This window comes from Aythya ferina (assembly GCF_964211825.1).
Source record: "Aythya ferina genome assembly, chromosome: 14".
NCBI lineage: Eukaryota > Metazoa > Chordata > Aves > Anseriformes > Anatidae > Aythya > Aythya ferina.
The window spans coordinates 7,484,294-7,499,324 of record NC_140312.1 but is presented as its reverse complement, the minus strand read 5'-3'; the positions used below and the strand labels follow the sequence as shown (position 1 = coordinate 7,499,324).

Sequence of the window (15,031 nt, the reverse complement as noted above, 5' to 3'; positions counted from 1 at the left end):
TAGACTTGCACCCCTCATCAAGCCATTGGAAAAAATCACATTATGGTCTTACTGACATCCACACGTAGAGACCCGCAAAATCAGTGTTTGTTTCTGATTTCATAAATAAAATTATGTAAAAAGCAAGAAGAATTTGAAGAGAGAGGCAGTAATTTTTTTGACCAAATATAGGGAATGAGAAAAGCAGAGCTGCTTACTGCACTGCTATAGGTCAAGAAGGGCTTGCATATACAACTACACCCTCTCTTTGCTTTGCCTGTATCATACCATCACAGTTGCAACACTGCCTCTACACTGTCCTATAATAAAATGAAATTTTGTTAATTGATCTGATTTACAAAATATTTGGGAGTGGTTAAAATAAAAAATGTAATGTTGGAATTAAACTTAAAAAAAAAAATAAAAAATTACAGCCTAAACGAAGCAAAATATCCAAAGCAATTCATCTGAAATAGCTGAATTACACTGAGGATTTATGCCTATGTAATGAAGACAATTAATTGCTACAAGATCCATAAAACATTAAATGAATGTAGGTGGAGGGTTTTTTGTTTGTTTGTTTTTCCAATTCTACTTGCAAGATAAAATTTATCAACTATGGTTAATGTCTACTTAAAATTTTTCTCATATTTATTGAATGTGCTTTTTCAGCAGAACAAAGCATTTTACTAACCTGATTCTACTAATCTAAAAATCTAATCTTAAAGCAATTTAAGGAAAAATATTACTCTACATTTCATCTACAGATCAGTTAAAAAAAAATCCTTACACAATAAGAATACCATCATCACAAACAATGAAGTGCTGCTAAAAGGGAATCAGCTTGTCTCATGTGAGCAAACAACTTATGCTGCAAGATGAATGCATTCAGTTAACATTATCTGGACATATTTTGCCATTTCCAGCAGAGATACATAGCAAATGCAGATCGTGATGTCATTTGGTGTTACTGTAATCGCTTAACTAAACTAAACACATGAAAGAAGCTGGCTCAGATCAGAGCAGGAACCTCAGTCAAACAGATCCGCATCCAAATCTCGTGCTTTGCCCTATAGGTTCCTCAGCAGCTCAGCCAAGGCTACCTCCATGCCTCCAGCTGTGGGTATCAAACACACCCACACAACCTCTGCTGCCCGAGGTGTGAGTCTCAGGGACCAAGAGTCAGGCTGATTCTGATGAGAAGGACGTGGGGAGTCCATCACACTGCTGGACTGCCCAAAGCAGGGCCAGCACTGAGGTCACTGCCAACCAAACGTCCTAGCCTCACAAAACTCAACTTGTCCAGGTGACTGGAACAGCCGAGGTCTGGAGGTGTGCGTCGTTACCATCACCATTAAGGGATAGTTCCTATGAACAGGCTAATAGTTCTTTACAACATTTCCCTGGGCTATCCTATCAATACTGCTTTTATTGCATGAAACAACACCAGCAATGCAGCAACCAGGACACTGTAACTCCCCTGGAATCTGTTCTCCCCTCATTCCCCTGTGCTGCAACTGTACAAATGCAGACACCAACTGCCCACACCTGCAGTGGATCCCCACACATCACGGGACACCCAGTGCACCCAGTGGAACACACACAGAGAAGGGGAAATACATTTACTTTCACCTACAAATCTCAAACACAGAACTAAACAAACTGCTGCGATTTCTACATTATAATAGAGTAAAATATTTCTCCATAGGAGCTGAGAAGCTCTCTTGGTTATGAAATACCTCCCTTACAGCCTTCTCCTTTAGGTATTATAATCACAAGAGCAACAGCTTGGAAATAAACAAAAGTAAAGATGACAACAAAATCCTAAGTGATGTTTAACAGGCTTCTGTTCTAGAAAACAGATGCTACTGTAGCAGACAGACAAACAGAACAAGTACTGCAGGGGTTTTAACAATAGAAACCTCTCCTCCTGACACCAATGTGGTTTTCTTGAAACACCTGAACAGATTAATAATATATACTATAGGCAGAACAGACCTTTCTTGACTCTCAACATTTAAAAGGTAAGGACATAATTTAAGCTATTCCAACATTTTCTACAATTACTGGAGACAGGCACGTACCTGCAGAAGCCATTTTAAGTCAGGTATGCAAAATGTTCAACACAAATCACCTCCCAGAAATGCCTGTCTTCACAGGGAGCTTAAGCAAGAATCTAGGTAAATGAATCCCAGCTGGCATCATGATCTGAGTCTACCTGTAGGAATCCAGTGCTCTGGTACAGCCTGGCAGAGGCAAGCAGGCACAGGTCTCGGTTTGTGCAGCATTGCTCTGTCACTCTGGCTCATCCTCACCATGTCATGGGGGCTGTGGGATATAAGAAGTCTCAGCTACCACCCACCTGGGCAGCAGATAGAACCACAGGTTTGGTCTCCTCACCAGCACCTTCTGATCTTCCCAATAGCTGCACTTGCAACACTGGATATACATGTGCACCATAAATTATATAGGAATTGCGTTTTTCTGGCAATGTACAAACTTTCAGGTGCCACTGGTTTCCAAGCAGCACAGCCTTTCCCCCAGAGCCCTTCCCAACAAGTGCTGCCTGGGTGCACAAGCACTACCTGCAGGGCTGAAGCATGAAAATTTGAGCCTAAATTTCCAGAGGTAACACTACAGGTGTGATGATATCAAAAGCTGAAGAATGAAAGCATAGCCTCATGTTTTCTTAGAGACTTTTAAGTAAGTCTTAAGTAAGTCCTTTTTTTCCCCACTAACACCAAATACGGGTGTTATATTGCTGCTATAATTTTGTCAACAAACCGTACTGCTGGTTCAGTCATGAAAGAGAAGTCAATACCTATGTGTTAAATAAGAAAGGATAGCATCATCTGATGCCATTCTATGAGCATCTTGGAACCAATACTTTAAATTTTATTCTTTGGAAGCAAATTTTGCCTCCACAGAAACAACTTGGCCTACAGAAAAGAAACTGCAGTATCAGAGGCTACACTGCCCTAAATGCTTCTACAGCACAGGATTTGTCTATAGTATGTTCCTTAAGTCCTGGCCTTCAATTTATTGTTAAAAGATGGGTTACATATTTTCTTGCTATGTTTACAGTATAACAAAGGAAATGTTTTTGTGTTATATGAGAACTTCCACACAAGTAAAAATTATAAAAGCCACGCAACAAAGAGGGCACGTAAGCTTATGCAAGAAATTGGTATTATTACTGTCCTTGGCAAACAATGAAAATATACCAAACACAAAGGGGAGCACAGGGCTGTATTACAAATTGGCTACTTCAGCGTTGTTTATTATTTTCCTCTCTGACCCTCTGAACTACAGACATAAGTGAAACACAACAAGTGAGACTTCCAAAATGAGGGTGTCTATCAGCACGTATACATCATCATCAACAAAACACAACCATCAATGAGCACTGTGTTCAATAAAACACTTGATATAAACACGCACCCCCTTGAGCCCAAGACTTTAAAAACACTTCAGTTTTGATGAACACTCTCCAAATTCAGAGAGAGCAAAGGTTATTTACTGAGGCAGTATGAGCATGGCACATATATAACAACAAACACAAAGGCTGCTAACTTACTGTTTTCACAGTATGTAGATACACAAAAAAACAGTACAAAGACAAAAGCAGGGGGAGAATGACATACCTTACCAAACGTGAATGTTGGACTCAACTCGTTTCAGAGCAACATTGGTGTGCAGTAAGTTCCCCAGGTGACCACCAACCGCAACTCCTTTCTAAGGTCCCCAGAGGGTCCAGCTCACCCTTGTCCCTGAGGAAGATTCAGTGTCCTCCAGTACGTTAGAGCCTCAGCTGCAGAAGATGCTGTTCAGAAAAAGGAGAGAGGAGAAGGTGTGGAATTAAATTCTAGGGTCAGTTGTTTGGCAGATTCAGAGCAGAGCATAAGACAACATCTGATAGGAATGAAATGTCAAGGCAGGACAAAGAGCCTGTGACAATCCATCATGCATGGCACCTTCAGAGGGCAATCTTTGAATTCAGGAATGGTGGTACAAAGCTATTCTTGCTTTACAATACTTTAATAGCACCACTGCACCATGAAACGAATGCCAGCTTGGCTGCATTTTATTCCAGCCAGATATCATACTAAGAAAGTAAGTAATACACTTCTCCATAGGGAATATTTTAATTTATTATGGCACTTTTCACAGAATAACAGAACTTTCATATTAAAAGCATGGATACAGCCTCAGTCTTAATACTTTGTACTGTTAAAATGGCTCACATTCAGGAAATTCAAAGCTCCCAATCAGGCAATTACATTAGGTCTTTTAGTCAATGGGAAGCAGCGGCTGTCAGCCCAACCCTCAGCAACATGTTCCTGAAGTTCTGTTTCCAAACCAATTGTCAGAGACAGAAAAACATCCTAAGGATTTCTGGGAGGGTGAGAGCTCAATATCACCATGTTTTCTAGCTCAACATCACTGAACACAACCACCTTGAAACAATACGATCAGCACACAAAAACCTTGGAGAAGCACTGAGAAGTTCAAACATCTGTATGTTCATTGCTGCCACGTATTAGTCACCCCTAATTTCTCTGGCACGTGGGAAAATATTCAAAGGATTGTTCTTCCCTCAGATAGCCGATATGGCCTGCGAAGTGAGATGAGGCAGAACTGCACAAAGCAGGTGAGGAGCAAATGAAGAGCAGGATCTGGCCCCTTGACTAGCTGGCAAGCAATTCACTTGTTGGACTGCAGCTGCCCAGGAAGCTCACCTCGGTCCCTGTCCCCTGGCTGCTTTGGCTGGCCTCAGCTTGCCATACAGCCCTTCCAGAAGTGCCAGGGTTAGGGTCCTCTTCCTGCTCTGCTCTCCAAGGGAGGAAAAGCACAGGTGATGAAGAAGAGGAAGGAAGGGATCACCCCCGGGCAGTTGGGGCTGCCTTCTCAAGGGCACAGCCACAGCTCTGAGTGACAAGTGGAAGTGCCAGGTGTTTTGTGTCCATAAACAAGGCTCAGAGATGATTTGTCTAACGTCAGCTCAACACAGCAGCCATGAACATAGTCAGACTCTAATTTGCTTAGAAACATGCAAAGAAGAGAAGGGAGAAAAAAAAAAATAAAATAAGGAGACATTTATTCCTCAGAGGTCTCCTACACAGGAGAAAGCCCGTGACAGCTTGAAATACCACAAAGTCCCATTACAAAAAATGTAATTTTTTTCTTCACAAAAAATCCTGAACTCAGGAACAGGTTACAGCTGGAAATCCCAGTCAGTCTGGGGGCTTGCAATAGAGAATATTTCACTAATCAGTGTGCAAAACTGCCCATACCTAAAGTTAGCATCATGTTACATTTTTAAAATCATTATCAATATTTTATTAATTTATTTTACCAAAGGTATACTGATATACATGATAGCTATCATGGTCACACAGATCAGAACAGCCAAGTATAGTCACTTCATTTAGCACTAATTACTTCACTGGACCTTAGACAAATGGTTTATGCTATGTCTCATACATAAAAGTGTATGGAGCAGCCTGTGAGATACCTACAACAGGAGGTGAGAAGCAGAGCAAATTTCTTGGCACACGTTTTCAAGTCTTCTGCGTCTCTTGAATTCAGACATGAAGGAAAAAAAGTGGAGTTCACAGTTCCTGTCCTCTTCCAGGCTAACTGTAAAGCCTTTAGTTGCAAAAGACATATGAAAAATCAGACTGCTGACTGAAATGGTTCCCGAAAGACTTATGGGCAATAGCAGACCCATAGGTAGCAGCAAGACCTGATTCTACTGCTTTCAAGGGCTTTCTGTCTGAGGACCACATTTACAACTACTTTTTTTTTCATTTTTCTTCATAAAAATGTATCACAAAAATCATGAAAAAAAAATCAGTTCTACATTTTGTGCATTTCCTACAGCATTATCTGAGCTGAAAAGTAGAAGAACCGGTAATAGGACTAGACCATCATTGCAAACTGAGTGCAGGAGCCTGGTCTCAGGTTGGAAAAGACGTGTTTTTGAAAGCTCCTATTTAGAACAGTTTGCCAATTCTCATCTGAAGCAAATCCCTTTGGTTAGAAGTTGGCACATTGCCTTAATAAGCTGCTATGCATGCACTTAGACTTTCTGTGCTCTCTGAATTCCTGCACTGCTGGGCGGATCATAAATTACAGCACGGGCAGGAGAGTGCACTTTCAGCTCTTGGCAAAGACCAGGAAAAAAAAAAAAAAAAGACAAGGAAAAAAAAAAAAAAAAAGAAAAAGAAGAAGAAAGCTTCCCTCACTTGTAACCACTACCATTACGGGAATGAGAGCACAGCAGCAGCAGTGAGCTGGAAAATACTGCTGCAGATTCCAGCCAAATAGTTGTCTGAGCCAGTCTGAAATTCAGGAGTAATCCTGATGTTTTGTGATGCTGGAGGTTGGGAAATAACAGGAGTTAGGGAGATGATGGGGAAAAACAACTTCGGTCACAATAAAATGCAGTGACTGTGCACTGATTCCATCTCTCCAATACAAGTATTTTTTACAGACATCCCTCACCCCCGCGGTACAACTTAACTAAATAAAAACTGTGGCCAGGGCTCCTGTGAGCAGTAAGGTGTAGGAGTGGAGTTAACGATTGTGGTGGAAAGTTGGTACAGTTCACAGCAAACTCAGTAGCTACAGACTGGTATTCACTAGGACAAGGTTGCATCTGCATTCGTGGACAACTCGTCCTTCCAATGCTGTCTGCCACTCTTCCCCTCCTCTGAGTAAGCTCAGATAACCTGAAAATTCCAGTAAAGTGCCAAGTTTTGGGTTCACTAGAGATCTGTAAAATCAGTGTCCAACAAAAGGACAGTAAGCAGGGCTAAAGTTAAAAAACAAAACCTACGCTGAGGATGTTACCCTATTTCAGGTCTCCTTCCCACTCTCTGGGTTAAGGACTCAATTTTTTTTTTCTTTTCTGAGAGAGGAATGATCACTGATGAGCTGTGGCACCACTTAAACACCAGTAGGTACGCACAAATCAGAGAAATTGTTTCCATCAGTTTAATTTAGTTGCTACATCTGGACCTTGGAGTTAATCACTGGCAGAATAGAAATTTCATTCTTATAAAAGTTTATCAAAAGTCAGTTGTGTTTTTTTACTTTGTGACTCGATGAATTGATACTGATGTGGATGTTGCAGTCTTCATGACCACCGAGCATCACTATTGCTAAAACAGCACCAGATAAAATGAAATACAGTGTGTGTGTGTGTGTATATATATATATATAAATCAGATTAACCAAAAAGAAGTTTCTCTTTTCCATGTCAGTATCACGCAATTTTAAGGCCCAATGAAGTTTTCTTGCCAATTTAAAAGGCTTCCATCTGATGACAAATGCTTTTGAACAGTAAATTTAAAGTGCATGGAAACCATAGAACAGGAAGCCAGGAACCAGAGAATGCAGCACACAGCTCCTGAGCTGTTCCTTGGATCTCTGACTTTGGGCAGCTCTAGCAAGCAGCCGTCCTGATAGCCACTGCCCGAGCCCAGAGTGATGGATGGAGAGTGAGGCAGACACCGTCATCCCTGCTGACAAATGTTTGTTCCAGTCTGCAGCTGCTGTAGCTTGCAGGAACTTTGTTTCAAAGGTAAAATGTGAAAGATTCTAATCCAAAATGTATTTTATGCGTTTATACACATAAATGTCTGTAAAGGTAGCTGTTGATGGGTGGTTCACAGGAGATACAGGAAATTTGGCATTGCTTCAATCTGAAATCACACAGAAATGCCCCATGTACTAGAAGTCCCACATTTCAATTTGCTTTTTTGTTCTAAAATTTAATACCACCCCCATTCTCCTTCGATCAGATGTGTGGAGGTAGCTACTGACAAACTACAAATTACTTTTGTTATACCACCAATTCAGAGTTTTACATTCGGTTTCAGGAACCCTAAATTAAATATTCTGGTACATTCCTAAATTAACATAGTTAAATGCATCGAATCAGTCTTCAAGCTACAAAAGCAGGCATATAAACGTTCTCATTAATCAGAAAGGCAGACAAGACAGTTTTCCAGTAAAAAGACAGTATTTCCCTTAGAGGAACTTCAGTCCTTTACTGATAAAAAGCATGAATTATACAAAATAACCATACACTTTAGATGTAACAAATCAGCTCAAATATTAAATTTGAAGACGCCACTTCTACCTTGAAATGTTCCCTGACCACGAATCGATGATGGACGGGAGACTATCTCAAAGGAAGTCTTGCTATACCTTTGTCCTGCTCTTATATTCTTCTTTAGACGTCCGCTATTGATCACTGTCAAGACGAGGACAGGAGCCGGCTGGACCTTTATCTGACCCAGCACAGTCATCCTTGTGTTTGGGCGTCATACAGCTCAAGGTACAGGCCTCGTGGCCAGACGTGACTATATTAGTGAGAATTTGCAGCTTTTTATAGGGCAAAAAAGCAGTATCTGAAAGCTGAACAACATATTTGCAAACAAATCTTACAGTATAGTAGATATTCAAATTAGTATCAGTTTGTCTCATCAAAAATTAATTGCAACCTACCTAACTGCAATTGAAGAAATTAGTTGGGCTTGGGAAAGATTAAATATTTAAGGAGTGTGATGACTTAAAAATAATTGAAACCGTATCTCCTTGCTTAAATATTAAAGTTCTTTTGGCTTTTACTTGTAGTGTGGACATTAGGAAATCAAAACTCTGTGCATGTGTACAGCCATGCAGACACGTGCAACAGTCAGGCATATGCAGCACGAGCACATGCACTCTTGTAAATACCCTCCTTCCCTAGAGCTACACCTGGGCAAACACACAAAACTAATACAGGGGAGCTGGTAGAGCCAGAAAAAAAGGCTGTGAAACAGGCAGGGAAAAAACACATTTTTATTGCTAAATATTTAACAAGGTCAGCATCTTCTGTAAGTGCAAGAAAAAGATCCCACAGCAGACTTAGAACACAGCAGGGGATTACAACAATTCATTAGCAGATATATCTTCTAATTACAGCCTTGGACATTAGCCCCCGTACAGCCAAGTAACAGCTGCTGCATTTTGCCCTGTCTTCGGGATCAAGCTCACTGTTTCCTAGAGAGCTTCAGGACAATATGGCTTAAAATGCTCCCAACACATTCACTGGCTTCAGCTGAAAGGAAGGGTATTTGACTATCTCAAAGGATGCCCATGACTCCTCATAGCTCAAAGCTAAGGGAGGCTGGCTTCTATGTTTTATAGGATTTGTTTCTCTGCTCTTGCCACGTCAAGGAAGCTGTAGGATCAACATCTCATCCTGTCAGCTCCATCTCTGGTAAAGATCTTACATTAATTTAGTGTAGAGGTGACACTGGTGAATAAGAGAATAAAATGAGACTTTGAATCCTTCTTTCCGGAAGGCTAATGGTAAAAAATTGGTAGCAATGCAACTATGGCACCTTTCCAACTCTAACACTTAGAGCATTGCCCACGACCGTGTCCCCAGACATACTTTGTCATTCACGATGGCTCAGTACAAAACATAAATAAAACAGAAGTTGCCAGCAATACTGGCACTCAGCTGCTTTGAGTTTTTTTCCTTCCCTGCCAAGAAAACAAATAGTGAAATAGCAGAACTGCAATTCAGGTGATAACACCCATGATTTAGAAATTTGGTGGAGGCTGGTGGTGTGATGGGCTTCCTGAAGAAGATAACTCAATGAAAGAGTGCAGGTAGTGACAAGATGGAGAATACATTGAGTGAAATTAATATAATTATATGATGTGTTTTTATTTTGTTTGTTTTTGTCATCTAACTAAAAAATAAAGGTATCCAGGGAAAGAAGAAATAAGTATTAATGTGATGAGGTACAAAAGTAAAACGCTAAAATCTGCACAAGTCTTGCTGCTACTGCTACATAAGAGTAAATAATTGTTGAAAATGAAATCCAGATACACAGTGGAAATATTTCCCTTTTGAAATAAAATGTGTATCTTGAAGAAAAAATCTGCTTACAAAGGCTGCTACTCATGTTCAAAAGCATTAAGTTACAAGCTACTGTCTAACTGTCTAGCTGCTAGCACTGCATTACACCATTAAGGTTTTTTATTTTATTATTATTATTACTTTTACTACTACTCCTACAGTCTGGTTACAGTATAAAATAATATCTCTTGGGCTACCAATGCTGGAAAGTGCTTACATTCACATCTGTCCTTGTACTGCTGCTCTCCTGTGAGATTGTTTCTTCTGTCAGTTCAATGAAAAGTAAGGACAAAGTTCCAGCAATGCACATGTCCTTGTCAAATGACTACATGTTCTTGGGGGAGTGGGGCAATGCTTAACTGATTTTCTGGATTTAGGACAGAATGAGTACCAAACAGCTTGCACTTATTATTCAAAATATTTCAATAATGAAATAAAGCCAGTTCTGCCAACAAGGAGCCGACAGGTTTCTCTCAGAGGCACCGTGTGGTACAGCCTTTGTCAATACAGCAGTATCTAACTGGATTTCCTCTTACTCAAGCTTAAAATGGGAGTGTAACTAACAAACAAATATGTCATAGTCTTGGGATCACATTTAAACCGATAGCCTTACTTTCATGTGTGATGTAAGTGGCTCCATCAGGTCTATTCAAAGCAAACGAGAAGCATGTTTCTCCAGCTGAACTGCACTATACCAGCATTTTTTTTTTATTTTATTTATTTTTTCCAGCATGCTAAAAGGCTTCCTTTCCAAATTTAGTATGGCAGAGCCCTTAATTCACTGACAAAGTGAAGCCAGTGCCTTTCTTTTCCCTTATCTCCTCTTTCCTCATGCCTGGGACAGACTGTGTGCCACCACGGCGCAGATATCTCCTCTTCTGCTGCCTCTCCTCCCGGGGCTCACAAGCAACCAGGATGAGGGCTTCACTCTGCATCCAGAGGGCTGCGGAGGTGGGATGTGCTGTGACATCCCCAACTGTCCCAAGGGAAATGTTTGTCAATATATGCCAAAAGGTAAAACAAATTATGTTAACAAGGGAAAAGATGTTATTTTTGGATCCATTCCAAAATAAACTTGCACTGCACCGAGTTAGTGTACAGAGACTCTGCTGGGGCATTTGCAGTAGACTGTAATAGAGCTGAGCACCAGGATGAGGAATGCTGTTTATTACTAGAAGATTCAAATACCCTTGGATCTCTTTACCACAGCTGATAGCATGTAAGTGGATCATATTACAGGATCAGGGCATTACGGCATAAGCTTTTTATAAACATACTGTACTTCTCTTTCTCTGTAGCAAAAGTATTAGCTTGACCACTATGAACTTTAATCTCATTTCAACTCAGTCTATTTTCATTTTGCCACCCAAAACTGATGGCTGACTTCTTTGTATCTCCTTCAGACATGCTTTCACTTTTATTTATTTATTCTTCCCAGGACTCTCTTTATAATAGTGCAGATGAAATTTCCCAACAGTCCTGGCACTGTCCTCACCCTGCTCTCACTGGAATTGTGAGATTTATTACTAGCCTGCATTAAGACTGGTCATAAGAAGTCACTGTTTTGCTGTCCTAATCTGTCATGCTGAAGAAACCTCTGATTTGTATTACTGCCATTTTTCCTCTCTCTTTTTTTTTTTTTTTTAATTGTTGGAGAATGAATAAGTAAATGCATATCTCCAGCTCCTGTTAAATGTCATTGCTAAGCAAGCCTTTCGTCCTTTGCTAAAGTTGCTTATCTCTGAAGTTATTTATTTAACTGTAACTTTATTGTTTATCTCTGTGGAACATATTGGGATAAGCTGGTATGTCAAATGTTTGAGAAAATATAAATATATTGGATTCTGTGGCACCTAGAGGACACACAGCTGTCAGTCACTTGTCAGCCTGGAATCTGAGCAGGGATTTCCATTATAAATTCAGATTATTCTTCTCACTTTTCGATTTTAAAATCCACACAGAGCATCAAATTGTGATGCTTTTGCTGAGAGTCCACAGTGTGATTCTCCTTTGACACATTCAGCCAAGTTTAGTTATGTTAGTAAAAACAATAGTTTTTAACCACTTTTCCAACTTTTAAAAGTTTTGTTTGATAAATTAGTTGTACACAATGTGCTCTCACTCCGAAAGTCACACCCCTCATTTCTGGTTTTACACTGCTACAACCTAAGGGAAAAGTAAGAGTCAACCAAGTTCATAAATGACACAAAAAGGCAGCCTTATTTACTGCACAGATCTGACATGTTAGCCTGCAAAGTATATCAAATTCACTGACACTTGAAAAACACCATACTAACTCCTGAAATGTAGCTTATCCAAGGTGGATCATATATTTGAAGAAAAATAACCTCAACTCGAGCTGGAAACCCGCATAAAAGCCTGCTAAATCTCTACAGCTCTTAAGTGCTTTAATTTCAGCAACAAGTACAAAAAGGACAGAGCCAGGAGGATACTGAAGAGGGCATGCAGAGGTCTGCTGGAGCATCAGGGAGGAGGAAAGGGTGCCTGCAGGGGCTGACAAGGACCAGGAGGGCTGGGTGAGTGCTCCAGAGAGGCAAGGAGAGGCCAGAGCAGACCTGGGGCTGCAGGAGGACGTCAGAGTTTTCTAGGTGAAGTGTTAAGAGTTTGAAGAAAGCTGATACAAGTTTAAAAGGACCGTAAAGAAACAGGAGTACTTGCTAGCCCCAGAACTGGACCTTCTGGTGCACAGCCACCAATACACCTGTAATTGCAAACTAGGACTTCCTTAATGCCCTCTCCGTTTTCCAAGCACACACACTGCTCTAGTCTACAGCTTCCCAATCAGACCACCTACTCTTACATGTTGAACTAAAGAAAAGCTTCAATAATGAGTGCAAAGTGCTGAGCAATCCGGTATTGGCACTGGAGGCACCCCTGCCTCCAACATGAGAAAAATCTTCAGAGCTTACCCATGTAAACACCTCCCGCTGTCTGCTCCCGGAGGCAGGTTAGATGGACTTTTCCAGCAAGTCTCCAAACTAACCAAAATACTCTCATTCATCCATAAAATAAGGCAGCGTCACACTGCTTCAAGTTGGTAGAAGCTGCTTTCCTCGGCACACTGCAAGGCTTAATGAACGGAGCACAAATACAGCATCCAGCAGACCGCACGGCTGAACCAGCCTGAACAGCAAGTACCTGACCTGCCTTCAATCTCATTAGGCTCTCAGTAGTCTTAGAGCAATCTTTCTTTTTGTGCTGAAAACCAAAGCAGCTAGAAGTAGACTATCAGATGCAACCTTGCTACAAAACATGCTGAATTCTCCTCAGACACAGCTCAAGACTGCTGACTCTGAAGTAGTTTATTAGCAGACCCCAGCCAGAAATATGTTACAGGGTCCAGGTAAAGCCTGACATCAGATGAAAAGACCCATTAGCCACCATAGAAAGAATACAATGCACCTGAACGCCTCTGCATCTAGGCATTAACAAGGAATAATTACAAAATACAGCTGACAATTATCACAGAATCACAGAATCACAGAATCACAGAATTTTCTAGGTTGGAAGAGACCTCATTATTCAGCACAGTGCAGCGTTTGAAACAGAAATCTGCCTTATCACCGATTGCCTGCTATAGATGCACATTTACACCGAGTTAATTGTGCTTGCAGGATAACTGTCTGTGCCATCAGGCGCTTATATTCCCACACTCTTATACCCAGCAAGTGACTATGTTCATTTAAAATCTCTTTGGAAATATGATCCTGTAGATATAAGGCAAGAGAATTTAGTGTGCTTTGCCTTTTTTTTTTTTTTTTTTTTTTTTTTTTTAAGTCCTTCTAAAACCCAAAATAACATTGTCAAAACTGCACTGCAGTTCTGCATGTATAAATCAATTAGCAGAAATTCAGCTCAAGGATAAATTTTTTCAGTCCACTCACCCTTAAACAATTGGATACAGCAAAAAAAGCCTACAGCTATCTATCTGCATAGCACCGCAAACAGTTTGAACACTAAAATGACGTTCATTGACCTGAATTTATCTCTGGTGTAACTTCGCCGACTTCAGTAGGCTTTTGCCAGTGATAAATTTGCCCCCTGGGTTATGGGACATAAAATGACTATGAAATCACAGCTTTTAGAAATGTCAATGAACAGGTTTGGATGTGGGCAAGCCTGTGCATCAAGAAACTCTTCTCATTACAAATCTGCAAACTTTTGGCAGTTTGCGAAATGTTGCTCTCAGAAACATTTTGAAGAGCTATAAATAGACTGCTCAGCCCATGATAAATTGCAATCTGCGGAGCCTGCAAGATTAGAAACGTCTATATCTCTGCTGCTTCAGTGGGGGCTTTCAGGCCTTGTTTGACTCAAGACATATTTTCAAACTTCAAGTTTTTCTGTGAGGATGCATGCATGTGGTTACACATGCATGGTATGTGCTTTAGAGTCACTTCTCCTGGATATTTCCTGTTTCCACCCAAAAAAAAAGTATTTTTAAGTCACAAGCTGGTACCATTCACAGAAATAGAATTGTTCTGCAATTCTACATTAAAAAAAAAAAAAAAAAAAAAAAAAAAAAAAAGACAGAGAGAGAGAGAGAGAGAATGGCCTGAGTTCATACTGTCTGATGTTCCAGAAGCTTGAAAGCTTTCACGAGCTTTGTGGCTTCAGACATACCCTCACCACTCCTCAAATGCAACTTCAGAAATCGCGTTGTGACCTCCTGAGCCCACCTGAAGCTACAGCCTCGTGCTTTGCTCTTCTGTAGCAGCTGCTGAAAGGGCTGGATTTCAGCAGCTCTGACTTGCATCCCAATTAGAAATGCTAATAGTTATATGTTCCTATTAACCCATCTGTTCTCCCCAAGAACAGCATTACTGCTTTGGTTGCTCACTAAGTTTGAGGAATGGCACAGGAGGGTGGCACATGCACATCACAGAAAGTAAGAAGCAATACAAAGCGGGGTGGGGGAAGGAGGTACGATCAAACTCCCAGCTGGTCTCAGTCAGCCTGGAGCTTTTGAAGTTAATGACTACAGAGCAATTTTTATCTTTTTGAATCCATACCTTGCATATTTGCAATCAATTTAACAAAGAGATGTGACAACAGTTCTTCAGCAATAACCATTTTTCAGTGAGCGTTATAATTACACCCAGACAA

General features: G+C 40.6%; 1 protein-coding gene across 8 annotated transcripts in view; it reads right to left on the bottom strand.

The window, feature by feature from the left end:
* The window catches only part of SGCD (sarcoglycan delta), a 401,695-nt gene that overhangs the window by 208,866 nt on the left and 177,798 nt on the right, over positions 1-15,031 (bottom strand). For 7 of the 8 annotated variants that reach the window (XM_084536002.1, XM_084536004.1, XM_084536008.1 and 4 more), the window contains one exon: positions 3,624-3,802. The gene's annotated coding sequence lies outside the window, so the exon portion shown is untranslated. Of the gene's footprint in view, positions 1-3,623; positions 3,803-5,498; positions 5,629-15,031 lie in introns of all 8 variants that reach the window. The other variant, XM_084536007.1, reaches the window with a different exon arrangement.